At 43.5% G+C, this 18,827-nt stretch overlaps 1 protein-coding gene across 5 annotated transcripts in view; it reads right to left on the bottom strand.

The window, feature by feature from the left end:
• SYNPO (synaptopodin) overlaps nucleotides 1-18,827 on the bottom strand; it is a 79,236-nt gene that overhangs the window by 33,593 nt on the left and 26,816 nt on the right. The gene's annotated exons all lie outside the window — the stretch shown is intronic.

Below are 18,827 nucleotides of genomic sequence, written 5' to 3'. Positions count from 1 at the left end.
ATGTCCCATCTTAGAGACAGTTGCATCGTCAGAAAGCAATATTTTTGATCTCCTAAATTACTGAAGTCTAAGAGCTTGCTTACTTAAGTTCACCAGTGCTTACTTCCCAGTAAGTATGTTTAGGGTTAACAATTTAGGAGAACAGCGCCTCATATCAATCCCTTCAAGGAAGCCCTGTGTCTGAGCATAAGCCACCTGCTATATTGTAGATTCAGGTGCATTGCACACCCTATACCATATACTGCCTCCAGAAGCACTCACACAGCATTCCACATTTTCTGTTGATTTTACATGTTTATTTGAACTTTTGTGGCTTTTCAAAAATGTCAAGCTGGCTATGCAGCAACTCAAAGTTCCTTTCCTTTTACTACTAAGTGAATATGTATCATTTGGGGGGGATTAAAATGCTATTTATCACAGGAAGGTCTATTTATTTCAATTTACTATTTCCTGCAACACAGACAAATGAACAAAATTGTATTCCAATAATAATAATTGCTTTTTTAAAAAAAGAATGTGGCTATCTCTGAAATTTTGCAGAAGTGATGGCAAAGAGCCACCCCATTGGTTTACTGGACAGAGGCTCCAGGAATGCTCCTCGCTTGGGAGCATTCCTTCGCCTACTGATTGCAATGGTAAAATATGACTTAGCTGTAGCCTCGTGATCGGGTCCCTTTTAGAAGGAGTCAACAGAGACTCGGCAGCGCCTGCCTGTGCATTCTCAAGACAGTGGTGTCATGGCAGTCACATGGACAGGCACTGCTTTTATTTTGCTTCTTTGGACATTTGCATTCCACTTTCATTTTCTGATAAAATGTCTGATGTGGCTTTCAGAAAAATGGTTATCATCGTCCTCATTAATGATGTATAGATTTATACAGTGCTTCCCTCCCCCCCCCCCCAAGAAAAATAGGTGCCGGTACTCACCATGAAGTTGTTACAGTAAGGGCCACACTTTTTAAGAACAAAAAAGAGGTGCCAGTATTGCGTACCCTTGAGTACCCCCTGGGGGGGGGAAGAAAGCACTGGATTTATACATTCAAATAAATTTTATATAGAAACTTACATAGAGACAAAATAGGCTTTAATATTATTCAAAGCAAGCGAAATGAACACAATATCAGAACAAGGAAGACAAGATAGATAAACATCAGAGAGCCATGGATAATAAAATCAAGGTGAAAAGCCTGGCAAAACAGCCTTTTTTTTCCTCTGGGCAGTGACATATATAATCAAGATGAGTGCTGAACAGATTGTGTGTGCATGTGTGTGAGGTGTGTGTAGTCTGGATACAACAACAGAGAGGACTCACAGCATTTCTATCAAGAACAGTACTTCAAATAGTGGCCAAGAAGTCAAAAAGGTATCTGAGTGGATGGAGAGGCTCGTCTGGAAAGATGGGAAGTCCTAAGCCGCTGAAGATTTAGGTGATTAACATGCTCCAAACCCTCATCTCTGGTCAAAACTTTAGCCAAAACTTTTGTACCAGCTTTTCAAAGGCAGTCCTATGTAGAGCATCTTGCAGCAATCCAGCCATTATGTAACCAACAGCAGGCATGTTTGTAAAACCATCAAGCTTGTCTTGCCTACTTTAAATGCTTTAGCTATAAGCCCTTTAAATGTGTTTTTGGGGAGGTGGAGATGGTTAGGACCTGGCATAGTCTGCTACAATTTAGGGACCATATGCAAAACATGGTCATGCTCTGCTCATGTTCCTGTCCTCCCCAATGTCTGTCCACCAAGTTCCATTTGCATAGTGCCTTGTCCACCACAAACATTTCATTTTGTCTACAGCGCAATGGGAACTTTTGAGCAGCATGCAATAACACACCACTCATTCACATTAAACCATCATTTGTTTTAAAACAATGGTTTAATGTGATGTGCAAACCAAGCCTACGAGTCCCAAAAATGTTGTATTACCAACGAATGTTAGAAACCATGGCATATGTTCAAAATTTTAAACTGTTTCATCAAGAATGTGGGGGATATTTGTAACATGAGCAAACATCTTCTTGTCCCCCTCTGAAGGTGCTTTTCATGAGGAAAAATCAGCCACCAATGCTTCTTTGAATTTAAAATGACTTATTTGTTGCCACATTGGGGAAGAATCTGTTAAAGTAGCTAAGATCAGGTGTCAAACGTGTGGGTTGCTGGCTATGGAGGGATATAAGAGTGTGAATGGTCATATGTAAAACAGCAGGTCTAGACCTAACACAGCAAAGAGAATCCAGTACAAAATATTCTGTTCTTTTCAATCTTAAGTAACATTGCAGTTCTCTTTTCCTTGGCAACAGCACAGAGAGAAAAGTTTCCTCAGTTGACCAGAGAGACTGACCCCACCTGGAGACGGGCCAGAGCAGGCCTGAGTTTCATCCTCCAGTGGGTCACCCTTTCAAGTGTTTATCTTCCTAGAATGTGGAAGAAATATGGCTGCAGGATGCTGGTGGGACTATTAAAAAACAAACCGCAGGGGCCAGATGATTATGAATTTCAGGCTTAGAAGCTGAAACACTCTGAACACACATCCAACATTTTCCCCCTGTAGTGTTGAAGGCTGCTTGGGGAAGAAAAATGAAGCTCTTGCAGGAACTGTTTCTGAATACTATTATTTCTGCTTCTATAATATCTTTTCTGTGTTCAGAGTGCCTCATAATTCTTCTTATAACCACCCGTGAGGCAGGTTAGGCTGTGACCTATCCAAGGCCACCCAGTGAGCTTCATGGATGAGTTAGGAATTGAACCCAGCACTCTCAGGCCACTGCACCACAGTGTCCCAAGAGGGCCCTTCAGAGCGGGTTAGAAGGACACCACTATTAAATACAGAATTATAGCTTGGTCAGGTCATTTGCCAACCTCAGAAACCTACCTGGCTCCATTTTGGCTGATCCTACATTGAACACACTCCTGTTGAAACACATCTGGGACACAAGCATTGTCATTTTTGTCAGTGTCATATAGAAACATCCCCCAAACTATGTACCTAATGGAACACCCTGCCACTGGAGAGTCAGCAGGTGTCCTTTGTGCCAACTTGTAAACGCCCGCTGAAAACTCTTCTGTTTTATCAAGCCTATGCTGGCAGTTAAGAGTACATAGCCACCACAATGGTCTATTTATGTTTTTTTTCTAATTTCTTTTTGCTTTTAACTTGTTGTAATATTACTGTTTGGTTTTGTGGTTTTATATAATCACATATCTCTTTACTACCCTACACATCTCTGCTCTAGCATCAGGCTCTTATTTTTCAAGAATCTGTATCCTGTCAACTGCCAAGCTCAACAAAGTGCTCTTCACTTGCTCATCCACTTTGCCCTTTCCCCATACCTCAGAGTCTGAAATGGAATGTGGCATTTTAACTTGTCTTAACATTCCTATCCCCTATAGAAGAGGAGAGGGGTTCCCCGCCTCACAGACCCCACTTCCCCTCAGGAGTCGCTAACTGGTCTTCTGCCTGCTACAGGCAGAGCATTCCACATGACCCCAATGTAATTTTATTCTTCATTGTTACGCTTCATTAAGGTCTCTTTTGCCCAAGTGACCTGTCTTGCAGGATTCTCCCATCTGCTTTTCACATCCTACTCCATTTGCCTGACTTACTGCCCCAGCGAATGAGCTCTTAATCCCTCGCTTGCTATCTCTGACAGGTTGGGAGCATCTTGGAGGCTTTAGGTTTCTCTCACCTTCTCTCACCTCTTCAGGCTTAGCCCAGAATCAAGGAAGTGTGAAATAAATAAATAAAAATCCAGGTGTTCAGAAACAGAGAGGGAAAAGGAATGGTGTGTGGGCCCCATTCACTTCTTGATTTTTTGTTTTAATGCAGATATTTCTGATTTAAAAAGAAAAGGGGCTCACACACATCAAAGCCAGAATGCAACATATAATCAGTTGACAGGCTTTCAAGAAGTACCGTAGCGTGGATCCTCAGAGTTTGGCTTATTCAGTATTACAGTCTGCGCCACAAATAAAGAAACCCAAATTATTTCCAAGGAATACCTGCATTGTACCAATATAAGTACAACTTTCTGTAAAAGCATTAGTAAATGCTAAAAACATCCATTCAAAAAAACACACACACCCCGACTTTTTCAAATTCCTACAGGTGAAATATAACTTCTAATTCCCGTGGGCAAGAGCAGAAAGAGTCTCTTTTACAGGAAAATTACTTCTGGTTCCCAAGTCTGCTTCAGTATGCAAGACAAAGCTGACTGAGACAGTATTACAAGTCCCTTTCTGGTGAGGAGGCATTGCAGGACGGCAGAGGCTTCTCTGTGGCCCCGATGAGGGAATCGTTTCATTGGAGACCCATTCGGATGGGGGCGTGAGCATAAGCCCGCGCCACCTATCAGAAGCCAGATCCTGGCCTGCATCCCAGAATGGCAAATAGGGATGCGGGCTAGGACATGGGCTGGGCGGCGGAGTCGATGGAGCAGGAAGGCTTCCCTCATGCCTGCTCCCTGGCTATTTAAGCAGCCTTCACCTGGGGCTCTACCTCCTTTTCCCTTGCCGGGTTCCCTATTTGATGTAAGTCTTAGGACTGACCGACGTGACACTTCCGTTGGCGGGCCAGAAGTATTTTGATTGCCCCATGCCCAAGCCAAACCTTTTTCATCTGTATTCAATAAGGTTGTGGCCTGTTTTGATTCAAACCAGCCTATGTGGTCCTTTATTTGTCTGTGGGTTGTGGACTATGGAGCATAATGCCTAGACCCGCAACTCCACTGGCCCTGGGAAAGAATTCTTATAACGTTATTTGGGTCCTTTTCTTTGCAGCAGTGGTGTGGCTAGAGGAACAGTGCTGCCTTCCTGGCATTCACTAAGACAAAGACGAAGCAGAGTAGGTGGTGGCAAGGCCACCCCTGCCAACTCTGACCTCACCACTGCCTCATTCCACTCCATCTAGGAATAGCAGAGAAAATGGATTCAGTTCCCATTTAAAGGTGAACCTACCAAATCCACCCTTTCTGAAACATTACACAAACCAAAACATTTTTTGAAATTTGCCCTTCTCCAAATTTTGCAGTGTGGTTCTCCAGCCAAGTAATGTACCCAAAAGTGCATACAGTAGGAGAAAGTGTGCATAAAAATGCATATACATGTGTGTGTGTGTGTGTGTGGTTTTGGTACACACACACACCTGTATATGCATTTTTATGCACACTTTCTCCTGCTGTATATATACTCCTACTGCATAAATACACACACACACACTGCATTATACGTGGGAAATTGTTTTGCCAAAATGTGTAATCAGGAAAAATTCTATACAAAAACGTATATATTAGGAGAAATTTGCACTAAACTGCTAAAGAACTTTCAGGAGGTTGGTTGTTGGTTTTTTAAAATGCAGACTGGTGTGGAAATGTAGAGAGATGAACTGAAGAATGGGAAAATGAAAAACTGGAAGAAACAGTCAGGAGTTCACCACTGCTGCTCAGACACCCTCTCCGATCACACGCTGCTGCTGTTACTTGTGCTGTAGGACTCTCTGGTACAAGACTCTTACAGGGTGTATTTTTTATCTTCAACTCTGCATTCTGTCATCGAATCTTTAAGGCCAGATAAGCTAAGAAAATACAGCTGACGGGCCTCTTACCCGGCCTCAAGCCCAGTATGTCCCTTTTATGCCCTCAGGTCGTTTGGGAGACGCTTGCTAGCAAGCAAACCCTGAACCTCCTCCCTCATGTCAACAGCATCACAGCCTTTGGCAGAGCGCTCATCTTATTGTGAACCTCAGGTATTCACTGAAAGAGCTGGAGCACAGGTTATGCTTGCCTGTGGGCAGAGTGTGGAAATTCGTAATATGGTGTGCCCAGCTCTTGCAGCAGACATTTCCAAATGCAGAGAGGGATGGGGGAGTTTCCACAGCTCCGGGAAACAGGTGAAGGGCTCAACAACAGTGTGAACAGATGCCTTGCTAGAATTCTCCTGCTAGCAGATAATTCCCAAGCATGAGTCCATCAAGTGCGAATGAGCAGCTTAGGTGCAGGAGAGGTGCTTGCTAAAGTGTCTGTAGCAAGGAAGAGTTTTTTGGCTGAAAGGTGCATAGTAAAATGAGAGATCTGCCTGTGTTCACGTAGGAAAGGAGAAAACAACAGAACTTTTGCCCACTGCTCTTAGGTCTCGTCAGTGTTTGTTTCTCAGGGGTACGCAGTCCTGGCACCTCTCTCTCTCTCTCTCTGGATTAAAAAGTGTGGCACTTACTATAACAACTTCCATAGTGAGTACCAGCACCTATTTTTCTAGGAAAAACGCATTAGGTCTTGTGGTGTGGCACTCAGGTCCCATAGCTGTTCGGTGGGCTGCTGTGAGAACAGGATGCTGGGCTGGAAAGGCAACAGACTCTCTTTATGTTTTCTGTTTCAGCTTATATGGATGTAAATATGGGGGTGGAGCTGCTGCTATTGGCCCTTCATCCCTTTTCCATTTCCAAATAAGTCTCTCATTAAAAAAATAGTTGTCAACAGAGGCCTAAGATGTCATTTAATCCACTCTCATGCTGAGATGGTCTTGCCAGCAGGGTTGCCAGCTGTCCTGATTGTCACTCCATTACTCTGAATTTTTAAAAATATCATCCCTCTTCAGGACAGGGGAGTCTCTTGTGCAGATTATTACCAAAAATATACTCGATTTTGTGAGAGAATGCTGCTTGCTATACAATACGCTGGTGCTACTAACACAGACCAGTTGGCACATTCTTTCCTCTGGGAGAGATATGGATGCTGCTTACATCACATTTTAAATGGTGCTGATATCATCAGGTATGGAAGCAGCTACAAATTCTCCAGTCTGCTGAGTTCGTAACCACAGTCCCCATCACTCAAACTGCCCCTCTCCTTGCTTCCATTGGGACTGGAAGTGAATTCCAGAGGGCAAAGAAGAGGGCAGGCAGAAGCAAGGGGAGTCAGGATGAGAACATGAAGAGGCTCCTTGGCCCTGTGCGCTCAGGTGCAGAAAGATGTAGCAGCTAGAATTTCCTGTATCAAGCTCAACAGAACTGCTTTTCAAGGGACAAAATCCAGCTCTGGGTCTGAATCTGATTTCATATTCCGGGGACATAGCCTGTGATAGAGTGTAGTGCCTCGCCCCTGCCTAAGCAACAAGTCATTTGATTTCTACAAATCTATGAAATGCTGACAAATCTGAAGGGCTCAAAAGAGGAAAAGAGGATAGGAAAGGCAATCTGTCCCAACGAGGATGTGAGAAAGATACTGCTTGTGGGTTTTTTTGTTTTTAAAAAGTGGGTCTCATTTGACCACCTCCTGTTGGCCTTTTGAAGCAGTTCAATGGGCCAGTTTATTGCACAGTGGGGGATACACCTATAAAGGACTAAATGAAAATAGGCGAAGAAGCCATAAGAAGAGAGTCTCCACCCATTTAATGTTCATTTCAGACTGAGGGAAGCAAAATAAAGGCTTGTTTTGCACCAACTATTCATAAATACTTGTGTCCCCTTAAAAATAAGCCTATATTGTATGAAGGCTAAACCTCCACACATGATTTAAAATACAATGCAGAAATGACAGGCATTTATGGCCAAATTGCTATAGTGATTTGGACTGCTGATATTATGTTTATGTGTGCCATCTATTATGTGAAACCTCTTAATGGAGAAGCAAGTTATGTTTTCCCACAGTGAATAATGCCACACACACACTAATGTTAAGTTTCTTATTGAGGGTGAAGAGGAGTGACACAGATTTTCAATACGGACGGCTACTTTGAAGGTCACCATGCAGGAAGGTGGGAAATGGCTCTGCTCTGTTGCCACTGAAGGTAGAAAATGAGGCGAAGGATTTCAGACCTAGACGGAATATTTGTAAGCTTCAGAAGACATTGTATAAATGTTGACCTCCTTCGTTGGAGGCATCACAAACATTACCTGGGTCTGTAGAATATGGCTGCAATGAACCCAAAAGTGTTTGTGACCTTCCACCTTGGCTTTCTCAGAGCTGTGGGCACTTGTGAAAGAAAAGTGTCAGGGGCAATGAGCATCCCAGAGATTGCCCTTTGCCAGTAGCAAGTCTGACTGAGGGTAGAGGTATACTGCAATTTAACGGCCATGACATAGACTAAAGCAGAGGGAGCCAAATGGGTGTGGCCATTGTGGAAAAATTAATACCGTCTAAATTCATTTTTAATTAAATGCTGAATACTCAGAATATGTTAACTCTCCCCTTCATCCCCTTCCCGACATTTATCGCATTAACGATCCCTTCCCTTCATTAATCCCAAACTCATGTTAAATTCTTTCCACCCAAAGCCAGTCCATTCGCTTCCTTAATCCTCCCAAACTCATTCTATTTACATTTTATTTTACTTTTTAAAACTTCTTTTATTTAATGCATTTATGATGATGATGCTATCTATCCAAAGTGAGGCCATTCCTTTCCTTATTTCCTACCGGTTATTTTATTTTACTTTTTTTTAAAGGTATTTAGTTTAACTGATTATCCTAATTAATATTATTTTTTTCAAAGTTCTTCTTCCCTCATCCTAAATTCCCCTAAATGGAAAGGTGGTGAGTGGTTTGGTTTTTATGAATGCATGCATGTATGCATCAATCAATCAATCTTTAACTTCTCACAGAAACGTGGGAGGACGCACCCAAAACCTCTTGGAGGGCTATATATGACCCATGGACTAAGGGTTTGCAACTCCTGCTCTGAAACAATCCTTGGAATCATAGTTTATCAGTAGTGTTGAGGGTTTTCTCTATCTTCTTAAACAGATTTTCCCTATCCTCTTTTGCACCTACAGTTCCCAGGTTGCCTGTGGGAGGGGATAACTGCTAGATCCGTTTAAGGCTGCAATCCTGTCCATGTTTACTCACTGGAGCACTGCAACTGAGCACAAGAGAAATAACATCAGAGAAGAAAATGCATAGGATCAAGGTCGACGCGGGAATGTTTTAGTCACTAAAATTTAGTGCACTCTAGAGTTTTATGGCAAGAGTAGAGTCAACCTGTTTCTAAAAGCAGAGCCTTACAGCCCTAACCATGTTAACTCAGATATTCTACTGAGCTGAAGGAGGCTTACTCCCAGGTTATTGGAGTTAGGATTGGAGCCTTAGTTATCAAGTTAAAGTCAGTGATATGGCATGGAAAGGGGGAGCACCCTGAGAGTTCGCCATAGGATTGTTTAGCAGCCAGGGTTACACAGAGTCAGGAAAGTACTGCCTCTTAGTACCCTGAAAAAAGAGTGGCTAAGCATAAAATCAACAAAAGAAAGTAAAAGAGAGAATGAAAGAGATAAGGGGAATAATGGAACAGACCGGCTGGACGATTGCCAGGATTGGGAGGGGAAGGGGTTGACATCGCAGCGTATTTGTCCACACTAACCGCAAAAAGGTTAGTACCTTCTGAATAATGTACCAAGAGACCTGAAAGCGGAGCAATAATCAGCGTCAGTAAACAGACTGTGGCAGAACCCTCAAGGTCTTCATGCTATTTCTGTTGGGAAATCATGCCAAAATAAGCTGCTGCAGACTTACCCAAAGTGCTTTGCTGCTGTTTACTTTTCTACAGTGGTGGCCAAATCCACACAACAACCCAATCTCATTCCCCCCACCTCCAAACTTTAATCTCCCTGCCCTGCCCCAGTCTTGTTCTCGGAGGCTACTATTTTATCCACACTTTAGCTGGGTGTGCGCTATGCTTGATCAGAGAATTGGAACATAATGACAGAGGGATGGTTAATTGCCTCCAACGTCTGTGTGCTTTCTGTCCCCTGTGCCCCTTCAATGGATCAAAAATTGTAATGGCTGAAGATGGTGGGCTTCACTTCTAAGTAAATATGCTTAGGGTTGCACTGCCAGTGATTTAACATGCATCCATACTGAGTGAGTCTGAAACTGCCCGCTCCGCTCAACAAACTGGTCACAAGTGTGTCGAGCCACCCTATCAAATCCACCTGATACTTTTAAATATATAAGCCAATGCAACCCATTGTGGATTAAAAAGTGAAAGTTGAAAAACAAGGGGGAAATTAGTTGCCTGCACAGCCTCTCCGGCGGTACGTTGAGAGAGCATTCAGTAAAAATGGTGACAGGCCCAGAGCTGTTTGAGAGCCACTGGAATTTATTCCTGCGCATTTGTCACTTGACAAGCTCCCTGGATTTCTAAATGTCATGGTCATGACTTCCAGTAACATCCCTGAAACTCAAAGCTTCACATTTTCTTTCCATGCTGTCAAAGTCAATCCGTTATGTGGCAAGGACTTCCACCCCTTTCATCAGAAGCTGAGTGCCAAAGATAAGAGACAGTGTTGGTGAAAATAAAAAAAATTCTAGGATGGGAAGGAATGTAAAAAAAAATCATTACACTTGACCTCCTGAATTAAGAATGTAAGAAGTGACTTGCTTGACCAGACTGAAGGCCCGTCTAGTCCAGCATCCTCTTCTCAGAGTTCCAATGGGAAGCATGCGAGCAGGACCTGACTGCAACAACACTTGGGTTGGACTAGTGTCAGGGGCTGGACTGAGGAGGAATGGTGGGGGTCGCCCCCCCTTTTCCTGAACCTTTCTGAGAAAAGGAGGATAGTATAGATTTAGAACAGTGGTTTGCAGAAGGGCATAGTTCAGAGGCTGCAGAGAGGAGAAGCTGGGAAATATTGGGAGAGGAACAGCAGGAAGAAGAAGAAGAAGCACCAGGGGAGGGACAGCTGACAGACTTAGTGTCCTTGGAAAGCATTCCTGACCCCCTATCCCCTCCCAGAACCAGGATGGCATTGAGGGTATTAGAACAGAGAGGTCAGAAGCAGAAAGCTCAGATTAGTGGGTGCAGGAGTGACATCTAATAGGGGAGATGTACAGGGGTGGGACTTTAATTAGAGCAACACCATGATAGAGAGAGAGACCGCATTCCTTTGTCTCTCGCTGTAATTATTGAATAAACTAATTGGCAAGAACTCTTCTTTTTTCTCTGCTTCTTTGCTGCCACCGTAGGGGGATCCTATTCCCCAAAGCCTAATAACTAGATGATCCTCAGGGTCAGTTCCAACTCTGTAATTATATTATACTATGATTCCAGTTCCCAGAAACTCATATATAAAGGAGCACTGCCTCTGACAGTGCAGGCAGAACAGCAAAGATATAGCACTTCTGAACTCAGAGCTGCTTATCCTATATTATCTACTGTGCCCACCAAAAACAACCCGTGGACTTGGCCAGCTGCAGCAATGCTCTAGTGCCAGCCTGACATATTTTTGTACTCAAAAGGGGGAAGTCCACCTCTCTTTATCCCTTTAATGCCACTGGGAGGGGTTGCTCAAAGTATTTGCATAAGGCCCTTGATCAGAAATTGAGTCCAGGGTGATTCATAGTAATGCAATCATTACACATATAGAGTTAGGAGTGGTAAAATGCCCCATCTGGAATTTGCTGCCTTTGGAAGGTCTACTTCATATTACTTCATGCATAATTCAAGTTTTGTTTTTGGAGTTCTACTCTGATTTGTACAGCCAATAACTTTTTCAGGGAACAACTGATTGCGTTAGCACTATGTTATTAATATAATACTACTATAACAGCAACGTGATCGCTTCATGAATGTTAGAAGAATTGCAGTGAGTGTGTGTATAGTGACGGTTTTTCAAACAAAGGAAACCAACCATGGGTTAGATCCAATTGTGGGAGACTGCTTGCACAATGGAAATCTGCTTCTGCAAAGGACTTCTAGATTACCTTCTCCCCCAACTCCCCAGAACCAGTTCCAGAATGTCTCCCAACCATCCACAGCAGATTTGGGGCATGTGCAGGGGTCATGGAATTATAGACTCATAGAGCTAGAAGGGATCCTAAGAGCCATCTAGACCAACCCCCCTGCAATGCAGGTAAGGGGTAGGGCAGGAAGGAGAAGCACTGTTGCATGAGCAGACACCCATTCACACTACACTGGATCTCATCCTCTGGAGTAAAATGATTTAGCGGGCTGAATGGCTGCATATTGGGCTAACACTTGCACAGCCTGATCCTAAAGATGCTAACTTGGAAATGGGGATTTGCATCCATGGAAGCATAGGACTGAAGCCTTGAATGAACAACAGGAACATGAAAATGGTTGGTAATTAGATCTCTCTCAGTCACTTATTTCCTCACCTGGTAAAATATCTAAAACTGCCTCCTTGAAAAACCATGTACCACTAAGGTCACTGACCCAGCTCCTAAAAAACTAAAGGCAATTAGAATTTCACCCAGTTATTGGATACATTACTGCACCATCATCAATCCCAAAGACAATTGTTTAACAGTCATAGGATTTATTTTTAAAAGAAGTCCTCCAGCTTTAATGTTTATCAGCTAACTCAAAAACAAAATATTGGCTGCAGTTTTTATCTGCTTTGTTGCTATAAGTGTTTTATTTGTTCTTTTTTATTCTTTGAGGGATTTCAATAGCTAGCTAGAAACAGACAATGAGAGGTACCAGATAGTTCATAGCGGTTGGCTATATATTTCTCATCAAAGCTTTTTACCCTCTTTCACATAGTAAGAGAAAGAACTGCTCAGATGCCCAGAGGATCTACAAAGCTAAAAATAACCCATGAGCTACATGGAATCAAAATAAAGTATATCATTTCAAAAAATGCTTTTCGAAAACCCTGTTTTAAGCTCCCCAGCTAATCCCAGAAACCAGAGATTAAAGAATGCAGAGGCACTGTCTGATGGACTCAAGGAAATTTAGCACCATCCAGATGGATCCACATGTGCAGAAGGAGGAGAAAGAAACATTCTCGCTTAATATACTGGGCCCATCATCAAGCAAAGAGCTGAAGTCCACAGGTCTAAGCACACTTCTTTCTTCCTGCTGGATTCTGGCCTCCTTGTTTTCATTCCAAGATATTGTGAGGGTTAAAAGAAAATGAGGTGGAGCTGGCAGGGTTATTGTCTCCCCCTCGTTCTAACAATGTTTTCTACCGAGCCTTTGGTAAAAGGTACTCACCACCAGACAATGCCAGGCAAGATTATTGTCTGGATTCCATTCCGGTAGCAACATGACTGTATCTGGTGTGAGTTACGGCTTTGTTCAGGCTAGGTCTATTATGTTAGGAATGTTATCCAGTGTGGCTGAATGAGCTTATGGTAGGGTTTGTCAACTTCAGTGGTGAGGAAAAATGAGCCAGGCAGGGGTGGATTGAGTCAGCTGAGCAATCCCTTTGCAGGTGAGACTTTCTTCCTTTCTTTGTTTCATGGGCAGTGGCAGGCCTACAAGAAATGACCCCAAGACCTGGGGTGTGTGTGTGTGTGTGTATGCATGTGTGTGCGCACGTGTGTGAATGTGCACAAACAAACACACATATATTCATCCCATGTAGTGATTTAAGATAAATAATTTAAATACATAATGTAGCATCCTATATATAACCAGAGAAGGAAAACATTGCATTTTCCTTCAAATGCTTCCAGTTTTTGACAATAAAGAAATAAAGACAGGTTTCTTGGCAAGACAACTGACTGGTTCTTTGCCTTAGCAACAGCTGTGTGGGATATTCCCCCCCATCCCCCATGTAAGGCAACATACGCATTTGCTTGTCCGCCTATGAAATTTCAGACTTTTGCTCCCACACATCAAAGCTCTGCATAACACAGGGCTTGCAGATCCATCTGGTCCAAGTGAAACAGGAACCCTGATTCCTCTGAGGATGTTGCACACTCATTGACCCTGGTGGGAAGACTTTTCCCTTGATGCGCATTGACTTGTGATGGAGAAGGTATTCAGAGAACTTGTATCATTGTGTAAAGCTCTCAAAAAGTAGTCCTCGCATTGCCATGCTCTTCCTGTGGGAGTGTGGGAGATAGAACAGTGGGGGCAAAGAACTGCTTCTTTTAAGGTGAGCCTTAGCAGGTGTAAGTACTGCCACACGTGCCAGCAGCTCAGCAATGACCCAAGGCCTACATACACGAACATAAATGGCCCAAGGTAGAATAAATAGTGCCCTGTATGACCAGGAAAGGAAAATGTTGCCCTTCCTTTCTTCCCTCCTCTCTCTCTCTCTCTCTCTCTCTCTGCAATTTCTGCATGTAGCTGATATATGAAAGCTACTAAGCAGCAATCTAGAGAACCCACAGTTACTTTTATCAATTGCAATGTTAATAGAGTGGAAGTAATTGCCACCCCTGCCCTTTCCACTTTGCTACTTCTTGGTGGCATCCCTTGCCATACTGTCCCATCTGCTCAAATGAGTAGCACACAACTTTATCCTAGAGCAGTTAGCAGCATAGCAGCTACAATGTCTACCATTGCATCTGCTGGAAAACATACCTTTATCGACAGCGAAAGGTAGGCTCACCAGCTTGCAGCCTGGCAACCCTGGCTGATGCACAGATGAAATATAATGCCTCACTCTTATAACTAGTACAGAAGAACCTCAAAAACAAATGGTCTCTAGATATTGCTGGTAGGTATCACATTCCAAGTAAATGATGGCGGCTGCCCAAAACTGGGCAGATCCTTTTGGAGATTATTTGAAATATATATTGTAAGCATATTAAAAAGTTAACAGTAACAGAGCAACACAATGGATGTGAACTTCTGCAGATTACACTAAAACACAAGCGATGTCCTAAGGTTATTCAACCTCCCAGCACTAGGCAATACCACTACAACCTGTGATTTTGAACCTATTTTTAATGGCATGTTGTGAACAGTAAACAATGAGAGTCAGAGCAGCCTTTGCCAGCCCAGCAGCTGTAATCCAACAGTGACTGGAGGGCACCAGGTTTGTGAAGCCTGGGTTAGAGGGCAGAAGTTTTAGGGTGCTTCTCCTTGAGATCTGCTGCCATCTTGTTGTTCTCAAAGCACAACCCTGCAGCCAGCACATCTCACAGCATCACAGGTCCAGGTAACAAAGCCTAGTCTGAATTCCTTTCAAACTGAAGAAGTGTGACTTGCTCTCATCTGTTCATTCTTAAAGGAGTAGAACGGACGTCTCCACTAGACCACGAGCTCAGAAGATGGTATCGTCCGCTGGAAGCAGCCTGGTGATACATATACCTATCTGGCAAAGGTTGAACTTAAGTTTGTCATTTCCTAAGAATCTGCAAACCCACAAAAAACTTCCTCCCAGAGCATTCTGTTCCAAATAAAGAGTTCCAAGGAAGTCATAAACTTCCATTGCTTCTCTCATCAAAAAGCTACTGTTATTCAGATAAATGTTCTTATGGAATGTTGCTCTACTTGAAAGGTCTTTAAAGGACAGTTGCCTTATCCCTTGTGGAATATCCAAGAAGCCATGGAAGCTGTGGAGCTATTATCTCTGAAAGCAAATTTTCCCCAACACAGCATATTGGAGGCTGGGGCAGGACTCAACTAAACAGTTCTGCTAAGTGGGAGACAGCACAATGAATCCTGCTAGCACAGCAGGGTTTTTCCCTCTCTCCTTATCCAAATCAGCTCAGGGTGGGGGGTGTCAGGAGAACCCCCAGAACAATGCATGGGGGGCGGATGAGGAGAAGGGAGATGGTTCCATCTGGCAATCAGGAATGTTTGCTTTGATGGAAGGATCATAATAGTGCAACACTGAATTCCTCCTGGGGAATGGTTCGTACCATCTCCACCATTGAAAAAACAGCACATGGATAAAAACCATTCACAGACCCTGTTAGCTGGGACTCTTGTGATGAAAATACACACTTTAGTGAAGCCATAACTGCAATCTGAGATAAAATAAAATTTGCCAGTGGATTGTGCCTGGCCTGACGCCTAGTGAGAGGATCAACAAAGAGAGTCCATTTGACATACAGCAACACAAACCATAGATGATGAGAAAAGAATCTGAAAGGGTATAGATCATCACTGACAACTCGGCTCAGATCTCCTGGGCACCATGTTGGAGATGGCATTTGTTTCCCAAGGAAGATCCAGTCCAGTCTATGCATGTCACTGAAGCTCACACATGGCACCACCACAAAATCAGCCAAAGACAACTATCATTTGCGAAATACACTGGTATTCTAGGCTGACTTCATGATGACTCCTTTGCAATCACAGGGTGACCCTTTTGCCCTGAATAGTCACTCAGCAATTTTCCAATGCCAGAGCAGATCTGTAGTTATTGAGAGAGTAGCCCTGGGCTAATTTTGTCATGTCTGAATATGAGTTTAAAGGAATGCCAGATCCCAATGACTGGAGAATTCTAGAAAACTGAACTCATCAGCATTTGAAGCTGCTCAAAAAGCTGAAACCTGTACCCACCAAGAATCATCCTAGTTTTGGGGGAAAAAAATCCTCCATCGATCTCTGTCTAGTTCTCATTTTTGTAAATCATGCATTACACCTGCCAATTCTTTGCCCTACTAGGGGACTTGTTGTATATAATACAAATCGGCAACAGACTCACCACTGCTTCCACTGTGGTCTTGCCTGTGTGGCATACTCTACTTTGGTTGAATTGCTGAAGTCAAGCTGGGCTGGCCCCACCATTGAGCAAAGTGAGACAGTCAGCTTAGGCAGCTGGTTTGGGGGATCATTCGTGAAAGGGCAGCAAATTGCTAGCTATTCAGTTATTGCCACATTACTGACATGGAAAGGATATGCTTTCTGATTTTTCTGCCTCGGGTGGCAAAATAACTTGCGTGGCCTTGGGTACCATGTATCTTGACTTGTGGGTGCAGCATTTGCTACTTCACTCAAGGAAGAAAGCTGCTGGGCTCACACTTTGGGAGATTAGTGCTACTAGTTGGCTGTAGCAAAATATCCGCTCCAGAACCATAGAATCCAGTGGCACCATAAAGACTAATGACTAGCACATTTATTGTGTCATAAACATCCACGTGTACTCTTTGTAGCTGTAAGTATGAGTGTTCAACCTGCTCATTGCTCAGGGATGAGACTGAGCACTCACAAAATCCTTCGCACAAACATCCTTCCAGCTTCCAAATTCTAGAAAGCTATCTTCTAAATTCCTATCACTCAAGACCTGACTGGACAATGCAGGTGGAACCTTGAGTCAATGTGATGGGTGAGACATTTGATTGTTCAGGCAGTTTTGAGACCCCAAGCCCCGGAGTATTATAAAAATTCCTCAGAAAAAGGACATTGAATTTTTTTACTATAGAACAAAGCAGTGGTTTCTAAACTGTGTTCAGGGGAGTCCTTGGTTGCTTATGAGAGGTCCCTCAATGAGAAGGCCCACAGCGCAGTGGCAGAGCATCTGCCTTGCATGCAGATGTTCCCGGGTTCAGTTCCTGGTACCGCCAGTTAGGGCTGAGATTGACCCAGGGCCCGAAATCCAGGACACCCACTGCCAGTCAATGTAGACAATTCTGAGTTAGATGGAGCCATTAGTCTGACTCAGTTTAAGGCAGTTTCTCATGTCCCTACATTACTAAGAAGCCCACGTTGACCAATGACAATCTTTTCCTGTATTTCACAATTACAGCAACACTACTGGGTACATTCTAAAGTATGTTCTGAGTATATGCAGGGCTTTATGCAGATTGGCTAAGTGATGTGGAGGATATAGTTTTGAATCAGGGCAAAAAATAACAGCATTGATGACACCCAGTGGCCTGTTCAGTGCTCCTTCCAGCATGCGTCAGACTCTTCTCTAACACAGAGGGGTACCCTGTGCAGACATTCGGGGTTTTCTCATCTCAGAAAGAAAGTCCATTTTTAAATGGTTCTTTTTAAATGTAGAAAGTTTGAAAATTACTGGCAAATAGAAAAGCAAGGTGACTTGCCCAGCGTTGTGTGGCAGCCTAGTGGGAGGGACAGCTACAGCAACTAAACTTTCTGTGGCTTTGTGCAAGGTCTTGCCCACATCTCTCAAGAGGTTTCACCTGATTTAGCATTGGCAGGAGAATTGTTGGCTAGACACAGAGAAAGAGACACCATAGAGGTGGCTCAGAAGTATTCTTCTCCTTGGGTATTTTTAGTGCGGTGACTAGAGTGATAGACTAGGACCAACCATGATGCTCACCTTGGGCCAGTCACCAACCCTCCCCAACAGTTGTGAAGATAAAATGGAGAAGGGAAAAGCCATCTATGTCACCTTGAACTCCTTGGAGGAAAGATGGGGGATATACATATGCAATAAATAAATAAGTAAAGTGACAGGTAGCTTAAGTAGCCTAAAAATATGCATGGTGGATCTGGATCCCTGATGCATAGAACGCTTTGGCTGCAATGCCCAAAGACCCAGGCTCTGAGCAAAGGACGACATGGCTGTGAATGGACTCATCCCCCAAAAGTGCTCTCCGGTTGGCAGATTATTTTTACTGACTTATAATTTCTATTTATACTCCCTCCTTTCTGCTTGTTGGGTTTCAAGGGCAAAACTAACCCTGAATGACAGGCTGAGCTGAGAGGGGAGAGTGAATAACATGATGCAAGACCTGATGACCAAAATATGGAAGATGTTCAGCTCCATCACATCCCACAGGATTCTCTTCATTGTTCTCCTCCCGCCTCTGCTTTCAGGCACCACAATATACAAATTTGCAAGTCAACCCATTGCTTTTAGACCACCACATGAAGAAGGTCTGCAGAGGCTAGAGGCCAAATGTATAATTAAAGGCTGTGTCTACACTCCCATCCAGTGCTCTCCCACCACACAACATTAGCCACAGTCCATGTCTCTCCTGCCATTTCTTATGAAATAGTGCCTTTTGATGCATTTCCTCCCAAAACCAGCCTCGATCCGAATTGAGAAAAAGAAGGACCTCACTGCATTTTCAGCCCAAGCAGCCAAAGAGACCCACGTGCCTTTGGAATGAGGTCATCCCTACATCATGGGAGCTCCCAATGCACTCTCTGTTAGTGCAACTCCCGAAGGTGTGAAAAGCACTACCTGGAATAGAGGTACTGGGAAAGGGCCTTTTCCCTCCATCC

The sequence above is a fragment of the Podarcis erhardii genome (genome assembly GCF_964252035.2).
Source record: "Podarcis erhardii genome assembly, chromosome: 2".
NCBI lineage: Eukaryota > Metazoa > Chordata > Lepidosauria > Squamata > Lacertidae > Podarcis > Podarcis erhardii.
This window is presented reverse-complemented; position numbering and strand designations above follow the sequence as displayed.